Raw genomic sequence first — 15,302 nt, forward strand, 5'->3', positions numbered from 1 at the left:
ACAGCAGTGACTGCCAGCAAAGCGCAGTGATGTAATAGATTAAACATCACCCTGGGTTTCAGATAACAAGACCTGAGAATGGATGAGGGAGTCAGTGGGGGAAGAAAAATCATATAGATGGAAGAGAAAAGTTGTCACCTTCACCTTGCATGCTTGTCATTTGCACAGCATCAAGTCATTAAATTCACATTAGGGATCTCTGAGGGACCTCAGGATGCTGTTAGTGCACCTAAAACTGTGTGGCAGTAAAACGAATCACAACTTCCTCCTCTCTGCGATGGGGCAAAACACACATAAAAGCAGCTACGCAGCACTTTGCATTCTGACTCTGGATCATTACCGTCTCTCATGTCTGGTCCCCCCCACTTTTTTCAGGGGTCCATAATGGAGACTGGGGCAACAGATCGACAGCGGCCATGTCCATTTGTCCTTTCCCTTGAGGGCAGAGCTGGATCTGAGTCAAAGTTTTATCCTGCTGCCACCGAGATGGCATTAACTCCAGGTCTCCTGGGCCCGCTGCGTGAATCATTTATTAACAAAAACCTGCAATGGCTGTTTCAAATGTCAGATCGCGTTAGGCCAATGTCACCAGATTATTCAAGTCATAAAAAAGTAGCCTTGGTGGCACACGAAGCATTGACCTCAGGTACAATGAGTCACATAGAACAAGAAAAACTAAAGGAATGTAAGACAATAACCTCAAATTCAAAGCTAAAGAGATCTGTCAAACTATTTTCTCAAACTTGACATTAATTCAGCAGCTGGGTGGCAGCCACGACCTTCGGCTTGCTTGTCTGGCCACGTCTGACATTGGCCACTCTATTTGCTTCGATATTGTTGTTTATGAACACCAACTTAGGAGGCTTTATAGGTTTGTGTTGGACACACAGCTGCTGTGTTTGGCTCTTGACCAGGGGCTTAATAGGAGCGGCATGAGAGCGACATTACCTGGGAGCAGCTGCCATCCAGTCCCATGGTACTCAGCCCAACAATAATGGCTGAAATGTGAAAGGAGTCGATGGTAATCATTCGGGTTTGTTGGCGTTACGGATCGTGAGTCATTTGAGCTTGACTGAGAATCATTTGGTCACATTCTGTATCCTGAATTGTTCACTACTTTACTTAGTAAACAAAGTAAAGTTGAGCAAAAGACCCTGCTGCACCTGTACACTGATTGGTACACATGATAAAGATGTGCAAAAAAGCCTGAAGATAAATTCATCCTTTATTACCATTTCTTAATCCCACTCTAAAACCTCACAAGTAACATCTTCTAGAGTTTAGGTTGATTTTCTGTTATTGCTGCTTGTAGAAATGATGCCAAATGATGCTGAATAAATAAATGTATCATCTGCGTGGAAGTAAACTACGGTTTAAGTCAAGCCTGACTTCAAAAACATTACTTTGAAAAATGTTAGTTAAACAGAGATCACTTCTGCTACTTTTAAAAACAATGACAGTTTATAAATAAATGTATCATCTGCATAGAAATGATCCTCAGCTGGATTGAGAGCCACATGCTGCTTTTGAAGCCCTTCACTACAACTCTTAACTCTAAAGAATGAAGCAACGTTTTGAAATTAAAAATGCTAACTTTAGCTTTAGCTTTTTATGTGGCATTTTTATGTAATATATTTGTAACATATTTCCAAAACAAGACATAATAGTCTAAAAAATACACCGTTTTATAATGTAATTTCCATCTAACTAAAAAATTAGTTACAGTAACCATAAACATTAGCTACGCTTAAGCTAAAGCAGTACACCAACATGCTGTTTAGCGGCAGCTAATGCTAAACCACTAACTTAAAGAAATATGAAAGCTATGTGTGAAAAATTAGCTTCACTGCTACGACTTTATCAGATTAGCACAACATTTTGGTCAATAAGTGGCAAAGTATTTTCTTTTTGTAAGTTTTATGTCATTTTCTATAAAAGTTGAATGTGCCAATGAGGAAAAAATATTAAACCTAAAAGCAAAGTTCTTTAATTAAAAAATCTTAAGATTTCTGCAGTATCATGTCAAAGATATAGTTTTTATTAATCTAAACAAACTTTTAGGCCTGCCAGTTTATTTTTAACCAGAGAAAAAAAACAAATAATCTAAAACTGAGTTTTGAAAAATACTCATCTTCACCTCTAAAGTGTAAATAAATGAATCATCTGCATAGAATTGAACCACAGCAGAATGTAGAATAACTACATACATAGAATAAATGTTTTCACGCTAAACTGGGGATGATTATTTAAAACAGCAGAGTTGCCACCTTTTAACAAAGATTTTTCACTAGAAAGACTATAGATATAGAAATTAAAAACTAAGGAATGGGTCTAGGAATCATCTTTTCTTCTATATGCTTCAATCTGCAAGTATTTCCTAGATAATTCTGGTTTACTTGAGTGGGAAACAGGAAATCATTCTCTAATGAATTAAAAGAGGTAAATAAGAAATAAAACTACGCTTTAGTTAAATGTATTTCCTAGAGTTTGTGGAAGGCGCTGTATATTAAATGAAGCTCTGCACTGACAGTTCCTGACGTTTTGAAGATAATACACACCGCTCTTACTTTTCAAACCATTTTCTCAGCTGCTGCAGCTTGTGTCAAACACTCCAAGTATTGGTTTATCCTTTTTGCTTCTCATTTGTCATCTTTACACTTGAGTTGATCGCAGCGGCTCGATCCCCCCCCCACCCACCCTTCAGCCATGTCTCACAGGCAAGACAGCTGTGAAAACACTGTTGGATCTTTGCAGCCGGCACTGGAAACGTAGCCGCATCTTCCAATTTTAACCAGATTTTCCAGGGATATTAGAGGAAACAAAAGGATGCAACATCCTGGCATTCGAAGCTCCAACTGATATATTGGACAAAAGGAAAAGATTTTGGATTGCTCCTCTACGTTTAATTTGAGGGGACGCTTAACTTCCCCATAAATTTGCATACTTTATTTTCATGTTAAGAATCCACCAGAACGGCTTCCTTAAGATGTGGAGATGTGAAACTGGGAGGATTGAGAGAGTCGCGCAAAAGACAAAGAAAAGTTTCTTGTTTTTAATCTGCCACAAAACTTACTTTGACTAACTGACGCTACGCATAGACAGAGGAGAAAATATGAAATGTGTCTTGAGATATAAACATGGTTACGTCAGTAGAACTACAGTATATAAAATCTGCTTAATCTTTATTCAGGTGAGGATGTTTACAAAATGTGAAAAAAGACATTTTAAATAGTCAATTTTTCTTTTTGCTCATGATATTTAACATAGTTGTTGAGGTTATTTTTGTATTTTCCTATGTTTGGTCCTCTATTTCTTTTTCCCCCTTCAATATTTTGTCAATATTTGATAAAATTAGACATTTATCCAGTCTTTTTTGTGTCACCTGATTAATGCAGCAGGTATTTTTCTAATTTATAAAAAAAGTGGGTTGAAACCCATTAAATCTTGAATAATTTTATTTTCTACATGCATTTCTTTCACGTTAACTTGCAGGAATATTCGTATATCTGGCACCTTTTCCACATTTTGTGACGTTGCAATCACACTTTGTAAATGATTTCATATAATAGAACAATACAAAATAAAACATTATGCCAGTTTTTTAATTACTTTTTGACTTTTGTTCCAAAAATCAAAAAGTTCTACCAGCTTTTCACATAAATCTTTTGCAAGTTAGCTTTAGATTGCCCAGTCAGGGTCTGGATTTTGGCTCAGACTTTGACTGGGCCATTGGAACACATGATTATACTTTGATTTTAGCCATCCATATCATTTCTGGCTTTATGTTTAGGGTTGTTTTCTTTCTGGATAATGAACTTTTATCTCAATATTTAGTCTTTTGCAGCATCCAGCAGGTTTTCTTCTAAGATTCAACTCAAATTTCACCTGAGTTCCACCTATTATGCATCCAGTTAAAACAGTTTTTAACCTGCTGCCAACACTAAACCAGCTGTCATTCAATTCTTTTTCAAAATCATTTAGTTCAATTAGGTCAGTTTTGATCTAATTATAATCCAGATCCATTCCAGTTTTGTCAGATTACATGTTAGGGAAAAAAAAACAAAAATAACATTTAAACCACCAATCAATAAAATAAAAGAAATTTGATTGGATAATGTAAACAGACCTTCATTTTACTTTTTGTTTTCTACTCCATTTCCAAATGTTACCTTTATCTTAATGGTAAAAGCATCATTTTTAAATCCAATTTGATCTTCACACATTATCTCAAGAACTCATTGTGTTTGTTTCGAAACCCAAGTCAGAAATTTGGAAAACATCATGCAGGAAAACAGGTTTCAATTCAACACCTTATTTAGTACATTCATACTAAATGTTTGCATCTCTTCAAATTACCAAGATGTCAGGATACAGAGTTTGTTCCTCTGCTGGTGGATAGGCACCAGCCTCATTTTATTCCAGCCCATGTATAAAACACAGTGTGGGAATAGGTTTGACTGATCTATCCCATCTAATATGCGACTTTCTTTCCCTCTTTTTTTTGCTCATAAGCTGCAAATGGCTTCATTAAAACAAAAGCACGACCATCGGGAGCACATAAAACATGCTGCTGCTACCTAATATGGTATTTATGACCAGAGCTAAATGTAGAGTGAATTAAAGTTTAAAGGATTGCAGTCAGGTAGACTCGCAGACATTTGTGGAGGAATGTCCATTAACAAGATGAAAGAAGAGGGGTGTGTGGATATGGGAGTGCGTGTCGGTGCAATTCTCTGGTGTCCGGCGGTGGAGCGTCTGCCTGGAAGCAGACACCTTACTAGCAAAAACCCACAGACTCCTGTATTTACAGAAATAATTAATATCACCAAAAAGTGACTTCCCTCCTTCTCCATCTTTCCTTCTGCTCCATTTTTACTCCTTTCTTGGTGAAATTTAGAAAAATAAGACCAGATAATCCCAGAAACGGCTTGTTGGCAAATCATCTTACTTTAGTATCTTCTCTTGAATATCTTAAATAAATGTTCCCAGTAATTATTGCAGTAAATTATAATATTGTTGTTTTTTCAAATAATGTATTGAGAATTCATAAGAATTTAACTTTAATTTTGGAGAGAGCACTCACGAGGAAAGTATTTTAAATATCAAAAATAAAACAACCAAAAATAATAAAAAAAAACCCATAAATAAAATGGATTTTGATGTCTCTATAAACAAAATTGCCCTTCAAAAAATATTAATCATCACAGTGGAAATTATCACGCTCATTCCAATTTATCATGTGATTAATTGGTTTATTGCTAATTGCTTAATAAGGAGTTTAAATACAGTGAAAAGAAAACAGTCATCTGTTTTTCTTAGGTAATCAGATAAAGTTTTCTATGGCGTAAATACTGATTTTAAATGGTGCTAAAAGTAAAAAGCAACACCGCTCTTGTTTAATCAGGAATAAATGATAAATTACAAATACTGTCTGACTGGTAGAATCAAAACTATTTCTATAGCATAGAACCTGTTTGGCAGCAGGAAGTAGGCTAAAATATCCAAAAACGTAGCTTATTGTACCATTTGGAAGATTCTTGTATATTAATAAAGTATGTCCTCTGAATTAGTATTATTATCTGTTTAATTATTGTTGCACAACCTTGTGTCAGTAAGTGATAAACTGAACCGTTAAAGTGTGTTACATTTTATGTTGCATAATAACTTCAAAAATTCAAATATAACTCACTCTAATTAATTTTTCTTTACTCTGGATTGTAAGTCCAATACTTTATTTTGCTAAATTTGACAACTGAGAGTCTCTCTGTCCACAGCAACTCTTTGAAAAATATTTAATAATACCAGTTACGTTTGATTTCCTTTTGGGATCAATAAAGTATTTTTAAATTGAATTATAGTAGTTTTATGTTGGGGAAATAAACAACCCAATTACATTACGCGTGACTTCTCCAGGGAGATTTATTTTCCACTTCCTTACAGGAACATCCTGACCCAATAAGTTAATAAATAGTGCATTTTGTTCAATAATAAATTAATATCTTGCTCACCTACAGTAGCGATGTGTTTATCCCGGCCATTTCATGCTGATATTAAATAATTCAGCCTGGTTTTGCAGTGTTTGCTTACATGTAGGTAGTCGGATAGTTATAGGGGGAGTCAAAAGAAGGTCTTCAGAGGACTAACAAATAATTCTCATAAAACATATTCATATATTCTTACATATATTCCAGTTGGTTTGCCTCACAGCGATTAGCAGTCTGTGTTCAAAGATGACCCACTTTTAGTTTTACTAATGCACGTGCAAGTGTGCGCGCAGACATCCTGCTGCGGTTTTATCCCAGAAAAAGGTCTGTGTAGGCTTCCACTTGGGTGACAAATCCATTTTCTTCTCCAAATCTGTATACTTTAGTCACATCTCTGCATAGACAGGTATGAGCGTAAATATTTGAAGTGGCCAGGGGGCTCATGCAGCTCAGACAGCAGTGTCACATCCACATCTGTAATGGCTAACATCCCCTCTCCGCTCCCTCGAGGAACGTCCACCTTTTTAGCTCACAGATGGGCGAGAAAAGGTTCCCCCTCCCTTCACGCTGCACGTGAGCCGTGTTGGATGTAAAAATTTGTGACACAAAGTGGCGCGGTTTCATATTTGTTTTAGCTCAAAGCGGCAGCATAATGGTGCGGCTCCGGTAGCCGGATCACCGGAGGCGGCGCGGCGGGGGACAACCTGGGATCACCGTGCTGCTGGTTTATGCATGAACCATGTGCTCGCTCTGCGCTGGCAGGCGGGAAACAGCGCTAAGCTAGGAGACGACCAAGATAGGGACAGGCCTTCATTAAGAAATTATCTATTTTGAAGCAGTTGTCATACTAGCTACCTGTCTGTTCTACCCATCTGCCGTAAACGATGAGGACAATTATTAAATCAGGGGAAAAACTCTGAAAATATTGGACTTTAGACATCAGATCTGTTTTATTTTAAGTCATGTGAAAACAAAATATCTTCCACATTATTTGATACCAGCATGATGCATTAGGTCAAAGGCATTTTAAGAGTAAAACATTCTCTGACATGCCAGCAACACAACCTGCTTCGTGCTTAAACCTTAATGTTACTGTATGAAGCACATGATGTCCTACTGTTCATCAAGGCTTCAGTTAAGTCACAACCTTTGAGGATGCAGCATCATCTACTGCATGCTGAGCCGTTAGCTAATCTTTAAATGTGCAGCTAGTTATAGAGATACAAAAAATAAACGCTGTTTATATTGTTGATTACCAAAATCATTATTTATAGCAAATAAATGTGATGTTAAGATGACATTGTAGCATGTTGTTCTAGCTTGATCTAAGACAAAATCTGCTCAGAATCTGTAGAGAAGTACACATATTTCATGGTATAAAAGAACATATTCCAATATGATATCTAACAAATGCTGATCTTAGCTAATGAAAGCTAAACTTAGCTAACTTCAGTTAACGAAGCTGAACTTGTTTAACCACCCTAAGAGCTTGTTAACTGCTGCTAAACGTAATGAAAGCTCAACTTAGTTAGTGAACCCTAAGCTAAAGGCTAACCTCAGCTAATCAAAGTTAAACGTAGCTAACAAACGCTAACCTCAGTTAACAAAGCTAAACTTGGTTTACAAACCTAAAAACTTGCTAGCCACTGCTACCATAATGAAAGCTAAGCTTTGTTAATGAACTAAACAAAATTTAAACTTAACATATTTAACTAAGTTATGATAAATGAAGCTAATTGAGGCTAAATGAAGCTAAGCTAAACAAAAAGAAGTTATGGTAAGCTAAGGAAGGATAAAATCTGACAAGATGAGGTAATCTCATCTCAAATCTCATCTTGTCACAAATGTAAAATAAACTAAACTAAGCTGTATTAAACAAAAAATTAAGATATGCTAAAGCAGGGGAAGTCAAACTAGACTAAAATAACATAATTTAAGATGAAATAAACTAACAAAAGCGAACAAAATCGAATGACTGCCCATTTAAAACAACTTTTTTCTTCTTTCTACTGATGAAACAGATAAATATATATTTTTTTACTCTTATCTACTGTGCATAGATGATGTTTTTAGCTGATTACCGCTGAGGATTCACTTTGTCTTGCTCAATCAGTTCTTTTTTTTTACACATGCATTAAAAATAATTAATGTTAAAGAGAAAATGAGAGCTAAAGATTTGGCAAGAGCTCTAGAAAGCATGGATGAAGAGATGCTGAATACTAAAAATACTATAGTTTCATTAGGATTAGCTTTTTATACATGAAATATATAAACATAGTCAGAAGTTACCACTAGATATATACAGTACTGTAAGTTTTATCTGTAGGAATCAGCCTACTACAAAGTAAGTTTATATTATATGCAGCATTAACTCAAACACAGGAAATCTGCCTGGAAATCAAGTCCCTCTGAGCTTCCGCTTTGCCTGTTCCTCCTGACAGCCCTCTCCTTAAGCAGGTCGCACATCCATATTTGAAGGCGCCACCGGCTGCGTAGGTAAAGACGGGAATTTGTAGTGACAAGGGGAGGGCATCGGCACAACAGAGGTACCTTAGGAAAGAGACAACCTCTCGCTGCGAAGGCAAATGAGCCTTGTCAGTCGGCAGTTGGTGCAGTAATTATAAAGGGTGCGCCGAGTTTCCCAGGGACTGCAGGAGAATGGCATAATGGATAAAGCACTAAGAATTTTATAAGCCAAGAAAGGGGTTGAAAAGGAAAGAAAAACCAAACATCTTCTCTCTTATGGATCAGATGGAAGTATTATAGGTAATTTGTTGTTCATCCGTCATTAAAGTTGCGGTTTTTCCCACCTTTTTATAAAGAAATTTTACATTTTATCAGTGCATATTGAAGGTGTATCAAGATGTACTGTGTTATTGCTCAGGGAGCAGGGATTTGGAAGTCAATATATGTTGTTTTAATAAAGACAGAACAATCATCTTGAGGCTTCAGGGTAGCAATTATTGCAGTGGGGAAGTGAAATGCACCTGTACACGTTCGTCTGGAAACCCATTTGTTTAATTCAAAGCAAAGTCGTGTCATGTTTGAGGGAAAACAACACAATAAATTAACTTCTGTTATTAAAGTGCGCTGTTAACCTGGAGATGATTCATCGATGAGGATTTTTTTACTGCTCTTCTGTGTTTCCTCTAAAGCTGCTCTACCTTGGGAAGAATTATTTTAGCAATGATTAGGTTTTATTTCGCAGCAGCACCAAAGATACCTGAGCAAAAAGCAATTGCTTGGTCAATTTATGGCCAAAAAACATTTATTTCTCCCAATTGGTGTGGAAAAACATTCAACTAAATGGACAATTTTCCTGGAAGTAACTGTTACAAATTGCAAAAAAACCCCAATCGCTCCGTCTCAAACCCTGCAAGCAATAAAGCAGCATTTGCAAGAAGAGTGTGCCAAAATTCCCATCAAATCAATGTGATAAAAAACGACTTTTAACACTTATTACTGTCTAAAGTCATTTTTCTGGTTCTGGTTGGAACCACTTCAAAATTTTACACCAATTTCCTGTTGATCTTAATATAATCCTGTAACATTTTACTTAACGTACATCAAGTTAACTTATTGGCTGGAATGGCCCAATTTACTATTATATACATCGTAATAATAGACTTTAATTATTAACTCAATATTGTATTAATTACTTCAGTGTTCTGGCTGGAGCTGCTTTTAATTACTGTGAATGTTGCAGCAAAGCTTGGTTCATCAGTCATCCATGCAAATGTACTTTGGTTATTTTCACTTTCCAACATAAATCTGCAATAAAAACCTTAAATAAAACTTCAGAGTGCAGAAGACATTTTTCAAGCAGCCTGCATCAGGGCGGGATGATCTGCGGACTTTCAAACTTAGGTTTTATGTTTTAGGGAAATATGTTTAGAAAACTATGTTGAAAATCAGAAAATTACAAAAAGGACTAAACAAAAAAAGACTTTTAATTTGATAATTCTTCACTTGTTCAATTCAATAATACTTTATTTATCCCAAACGGATAAATAAAAGTTGCTGCAACTCATATTTAATTTCCTTTAAAGCGTTGTTGTAGATTATGAATAAGGACCTCCTGTAGCAGTCTGTGTGAGTAAGCTTCTGACTGAACACACTCGTTTGCAAAGAAACAACTTCTAATAAACATTTTCTTTCTTAAACATCTTGAAGATTTTATTTCTCTTGGGATCAGTAATGTATTTTTGAGTTTTAATTAAAGTGTTGAATGATTACTAGAAACTATCCGTTCATCTCAGAATCCGGGGGCCTTTTGTCGCCCTTGAAATTTTTTTCTTTGGCCCTTGACCACAAATCAAAAATGGTAAAACTTTGGCAACAAAATTGAAAACAAAGAATTTGGAAATTGTCCAAAGCTCTTTTTATGTTTTGGATTTAATGATACACAGATTTTATATATATAAAAAATATTGAACTGAAAAAGAAGAACCTTAAAAATAAAATAATTTTTGCATTTCTTATTTCTTTATTGAGAAACAATTTCAGTTTGATCCACAAGTTAGATTTTAGGAGTTAGATTTTTCTAGAAGTAGAAAAAGCTGAAAGGAGCTTTTATAAAATGGAAAGTGTCACCTTCCTATTTTTTACTTTGCAAATTTCTGTCACCTTTGGGTGAAAGGAAAAAGATATTAAGATATTTAGGAATAAACCAAGAAAGAACTTGGAAACACATCCGATGTTTTCGAGATCTGATGAGGCATATTTAGCTGCTAGTGGCTACGAGGTTCCTCCTAATCTTTCAGTTGAAATTTAGACACACTTGGATGTTTTAGTATAAAAGTATCCATCCATTTGGGGTGTATTAATATTTTTGAGCCTATGTGGATTTCAGAAAGTGCAAAAGAAATTCAAAAACCTGAAAAATGTCTGAAAAAAAAACACTAAATCCTCTTTCTGATATATTTTAGAAATAATTTTAAATAACATATTTATTGAAAATGTGTTTAATACTTGAATGTTTCACCTCATTTCAGGAGGTTTGCTTCCCATAGAGGTGGATTAGCTTTAAGGAAGTAAAACATGATCTAATCAGAGGTTTCCTTCAGCTGTAATGATGGATCTCTCACTCCTTCGACAAATATTTCCCCGGGCCAACGCAGTCTGGCTGCTCTGCGTTTAAGCACCTTGTTGGATTGGAAAGTTTTTAAAAATAAATTAAAAGGAAGCTGGTTGTTTACCTACTTGGAAAAATGTGAGAAACATCAGATACATTTCCTTCTGGGATTCATCTGAGTTCAGGTATTGCATCGCCTGGAGCGTTATCGGTGAGAACGCCTCCGACGCATCACAGGAAACAGACGTAAACCTCGTCTGTTTCCTCACCTCCGGCTCGCAGGTCCCTCAGCGACCACTGTCCTGATTCCTAGTGACACCGGAGTCAGTCCTCCGTCTGATCCTGTCAAGGAGTCGGCTGAGAGGAACCGACGGCGAACGGCCTATTTATATGCCAGTCACCTGATCTCTCACTGGCCGACAGGCGGGGAATATTAAACTGACAGCAGCATATTCTGAAACGTCTGATCGCCCCGAGCCTGCAGGCACCCGGGGTTATATCGGCTTTTATTTTTAAACTTGGAAAAACAGCATGTTGATTTATTAGTAGTGGATCAGGGTTATCGAGAGTTTTCCATCCCAAATACAAGCATGCATTTTATTAAAGATGAGTTACAGTGAGCTTATCCAGAACTAACATTGCTACATTTACTTCTGTTAGAACAAATGTTACATTTAGCTGCTGTTTATCCCATATATTTTAGTTATCAGGGCTTTCTTACATATCTTAATAATAACTCAGATTACAGTGGAGCCCTGGTGGTTTTATGATTGTGGATCCAAATCATTCATGGAAAAGTCTGGTATTTGAAATTTTTTGCATGATATGTGAAAAATATGCAGATTGATGTACCTAGCTAAAAAGGCCACACTATTGGCTCTACAAAGCAGCCAATCAAGTAGCACCATTTATTTTCCTAACCACTGATTGGCTGAACCTCCAAGTTCAGAGATGAGGAAGATCATCGATGTTAGAACTGCATATATAAAGTGTTAAAACAAGCACTTATGAGAGTTTTGGAGAATTCAAAAGTGTTCAAAAGTTTTTAGCTAATAGCATGCAGCTTTGAACTCTGACCTTTTTGAACCAGTTGTTTTGCATTTGTTATGTATATTATATATTTTTCTTTTAAAAATGGAAAATTATGGACTTAAATTAGCTTCTATTATGTTGCTAAAACGTTACTTGTAAGTTATTTTTGTCTTATTTCCAGCATACTGAAATGTTAGCACTAAATTACACAATTACACTTGGTCAAATTTTGTATTTTTGTAGTAAGACTCTCTGTCACTTGTTAATATCTACAAGCAAATCAAACTGTCTATTACTCCTCAAATTGCCCTCGATTTATATATATTAGTCATATATTTATTGATCTATCCGTGTATTTTCCTTGAGCCAGTGGGTGGTTCTCCGGAAGCCCATCAGGCTTGGATCTCTCCCTCCAAACAGAGGAGCGGTGCTGACCGATGAAGGACAGATTGGAGAACCAGTATGGCTGCAATCACATTTACTTGGCCCTTATCTTCATGTTTGACATTTCGTCTCAGCGGCCCGACAACCAAAGCGCGGATCAGGCCGAACCGCGAGCTGTCAAATCTCACCGTTCGGCCCGTGCCATGTTAAACACTCAACATCTGGGTCGGCCGTAAACACTCGACCCCCCTCGTAATCAGCCCCACATGTGGCTCCCATCCCGCGGCTCCCCGTTTCGTTTCGTGTGAAACAGAGCTTCAGGATTACGGTTTGATAAATATTTGAACTTCGGCTCTCCTCCTATTATAATTAGGGCAGGTTTCAGATGGGCCCCCCGTGCGTTTGATCTCCACACCAGCTCGATGCGGAGCTTAAGATGGGACATTTATTTAATAACAGCTGCACTGCAAAACCCCGGCAGCTGGCAGTTAAAAGAAACCCCACCCTGTATACTGTTACACCTCCAGAAATCATCTATCTGGATTTTAATGTACTCCAGGAGTTATCAGGTGATGAAGTGGTTCAACTTACCTTTACCTCAGACTACAGGAGAACCATGTATTAAAGCTGAAGGCCTGCAGTGATTAAAACCTGTTGCTCAGGACATTTTGATATTTATTGTAACTACAAGGTGATCTGCTTTGCTTCCTCTGAAGTTATCTTGTGTTGTTTGACAAATTGGACCAAAAACCTTGACTGTAACTTTTGGTGGAAGGAAATTGAGACAGTTTTTCATGCTATTATACCTGGATTCAAGCAAATATCAATAATTATTTTAATATAAAGATAAAAATAGTTTCATCCATCTGTTTATCCATGCAACTATTTATTTCGTCTGCTCATTTCAGTCTTAAATTTCATCCATAATGGTCTTAAAAAGTCTTAAGTTTGAGTTGATGAAATGTGTCTGAACACAGCTGTTAAAGCATAATCAATATATGATTATGTTTTATAATCATAATAATACATTTTATTTCAGTTTGGACTCCATTTAAATTGTAGAAACACTTCAATTGTGAATACATGCTGGAGTTTATGTACGTATCAGCGATAAATACATACAGAATTTTATATTTATTCTACAAAAACCTTAAATAAATTTGACCTCAGAAAAGTAAAGGTGACATAAAAACAGTATAAACTCTGTCAAAGTTTTCCTACTTTCCAGAACTCGTGTGAGCCCCCCTCGGGTTCGGGGCAGATGTTCTCAATGCGGAGATCAATGAGGGATTCATTTCACCGTCTTTGTTTCCTTCTGTTCGCTCCAACATAAGCACCAGTTGCAATAATTCAAGAAAGTAACGGAGGCGCATACAGGAGGCCATGTGGTGCCCTGATGCATGAGACTGACACAAAGACAGAAGGGAGCATGTTGAGAGTGATTACTTCAGAAAGCTGACAAAAGCTTGCTTTGTTTTCTTTTATTGCATTTTTTTTAAATTTATCGACAAATCTACTCATTCTAATATAAACTGCAGCAGCTTTTTACGTCAACATCTGTCGGGTTTGGTTTGTCGCAGTCAAAAACCATACATCATCCCCGGTGACGACACCTTGGAGCACGGGGCCGTCTCAGGCGGGCTCTCGGGGGTCAGGCTCTTAAATGAGATTTCAGCACCGCTGACCCGTGCTCTGCTCCTCTCACCTTTCAGCAAGAGGACAGGAGTGACCTTTGACTCCAGGGGAACTGTGAGCTGCCACCGTTCTCCTCCAAGTGGCGTCCCGTCAGCGTCAACCGAGCGTGCCTAAGCCGTGAGGACAGAGCGTTGAGGTGAGGCGGACCACAGAGGTGGGAAATGAAGAGGTCATTTTTCAACATAACGACGATTGGAAACACAAAAGTTTGAGTCGTTTGTTGAACGGCGCCTAAAAGTTTCCTTTTTCTACAATAAGCAACATTTAGTTAAGTTTCCAGACCATCTTAGTCACCTAGTCAATGTGTCAGATTTCAGAAAATATGCTGGGACTGGTGGCCTTGTGGTGTAATTTAAAAGTTATGAAAAAAGGTGGAAATACAGCAGCAATGAAGAAAAACAAAGCAGAACGTAAATGATCAAATTCATAACAAAAACGGTTGTATCAGTGCATGCAATACCCAGCTTTTACTTGTTCTTTTCAGGATATAGTGCACCCAGATGTAAAGCTAAAATCTACTTTTATTTTTTATTTAACCTTTATTTCCCCAGTTGAGTTATTAAGAACAAATTCTTATCTAGAATAACGACCGGGCAGGGAGGGAAGAGGGAGCAACAAACATTAGCTACACTGTTGTGGTCACAAAACAATAAAAACAAGACTGAGAAAAAAGTTTATGATATGAAATGTTTTAGCTGAAACATGCAGGTTTCAGACAGCTTCTTTTTAGAATATATTTAAAAGTTTCTATTGATACAAAAATGCTCACTTTATTGGTTTTTTACGTTTGTTCCAGTCCTTTGGAAAGACATTTCTCCATATTTTGATCATAATGTGCCATACAGAGTCTTGAAACCTCCTCTAAAAATGCAGGTAGCTCATCAAAGAGTTTAGATAAAGCAAAAGCTGATGTTTGTCATTTTATATTTTTATGTACTTCTGAGTTTCTATGATTGTAAGCACACTACCGTTTTACTAAACAAATTTTAGTTCATCTTTTTGACGATAAGTTTTACTTTACCGTTTTTTCCATTTCTCAGAGAAAACCTGTTTTATGCTGGAGACAATGGTGAAAGACGTGAGAAATTTTACAGAAAATCACTAAAGCCTTGTACACATGTAGAAAAAAACTA

The 15,302-nt window shown here is 36.7% G+C and overlaps 1 long non-coding RNA gene across 2 annotated transcripts in view; it reads left to right on the plus strand.

Annotated features, from left to right (window-relative positions):
- Positions 1 to 14,361, plus strand: part of LOC114141042 (uncharacterized) — a 127,908-nt gene extending 113,547 nt beyond the window's left edge. For both annotated transcript variants that reach the window (XR_003594752.1, XR_003594751.1), the window contains exon 7: positions 14,187 to 14,361. This is a non-coding gene — a long non-coding RNA (uncharacterized LOC114141042). The remainder of the gene's footprint in view (positions 1 to 14,186) is intronic.
- The last annotated feature ends 941 nt before the right edge of the window (positions 14,362 to 15,302 follow it).

The sequence above is a fragment of the Xiphophorus couchianus genome, chromosome 24 (assembly GCF_001444195.1).
Source record: "Xiphophorus couchianus chromosome 24, X_couchianus-1.0, whole genome shotgun sequence".
Classification (NCBI taxonomy): Eukaryota; Metazoa; Chordata; class Actinopteri; order Cyprinodontiformes; family Poeciliidae; genus Xiphophorus; species Xiphophorus couchianus.